This window comes from Galeopterus variegatus, unplaced genomic scaffold, assembly GCF_000696425.1.
Source record: "Galeopterus variegatus unplaced genomic scaffold, G_variegatus-3.0.2 Scaffold3809, whole genome shotgun sequence".
Lineage (NCBI taxonomy): Eukaryota > Metazoa > Chordata > Mammalia > Dermoptera > Cynocephalidae > Galeopterus > Galeopterus variegatus.
Genome location: NW_007729920.1, coordinates 122240 through 123501, shown reverse-complemented (window position 1 = coordinate 123501; position 1262 = coordinate 122240).

The following is a 1262-nucleotide window of genomic DNA, read 5'->3' as shown; positions in this document are numbered from 1 at the left end:
TGCCTGACACATAGTAAGCACTCAATACATTATTATTATCATCCATCCACCCCACAGGCATTTCTGAGCCCTATTTTGTGCCGGATCTGGGAACATCTTCCTGGAAAAGAAAGATTACAAATACATGATGCCTCCCCTCAAGGAGTGCACATCAAGGCAGAGGAGATAAACAGGAACACTTACAGTGCACACTTACACCAGCGACGCGGGAGGAGCAGTGAGGAGTCACTCCCCTCATGCCTGCCTCAGTTCCACTCTTCTCTCTACCAGACCAGATGGTAATGGAGGCCCCAGCTCCTTCTGCTGGGCATCAGGTAACTGGTTAGAGAGCTCCCACCTCTGCCCAAGACTAGCTCATGTCCCTAGAGCTGTGATTCGGTCCTACAACTCAACTTTTCTTTTGTAACATTTACCTCTCCTTGTAATTATATACAATTCCTTGAATGATTTATGTGANCTTTCCCCAAGCTGGAACCCTATTCCATTCCTGGGCTGTCCTCCTGACAAGTGCCTTCAGCACCTGGGTGCCTAGCTCCTCTGCCTCTCTCCCCTCTCCTCTCTGAAAAAGAAAAGCTGAGGCAGCCCTTGAACATGTGTGCAGAGCTCACTCCTAGGGGGAGGGAATTATTATGAAGCAGTCCAGGAAGGGCCTGGGTGTACCATACAGGTGCAGCACTTCTGGGTTCCCCTGGGCTCCTTCCCAGATAGCTTGGTATAGTGGGAAGAACACAGAAATATGGCTAGGTTAGGCTGGATTTGGATTTTGGCTTTGCCAGTGACTGTCTCTGTGACCTCAGGCAAGATATTTAACCTCTCTGAGCTCTTTAGAATGCATCATGTACTCAGAAACACTTGTGGACAAATACACCTTGCAACAGAGAAGTAGAGCTGATGACTGTGGAATCAGCAACATAGAAGATGTCCAAGAAAACACTGTGGAATTGTAGAACTGCTGGGACCAGATGCCTAAGACTGACTCTCTGGTCTGTGAGAAGTGGTGGCCTCAGGTGGCGAAGAATTATGGGAAAGGGAGGGCTTGGGCAGTATCATATGTCCATGCCCCTGTTCCTTCCTCATCCTCTGAGTTAGAATGGGGGTCCCTAGCCTGCCCTGTTTGCACCTGCCCCAGGACCTTTGCATATACTGCTCTCTTTATCCCTCTTGCTAACTGCAACACAACCTCCAAGGTTGAATTCAAGGGTCACCTTCTTGGATAGCCTTTTTTGACGTATTCTTAGCCTATGTCCCTTCCTTATAGCACC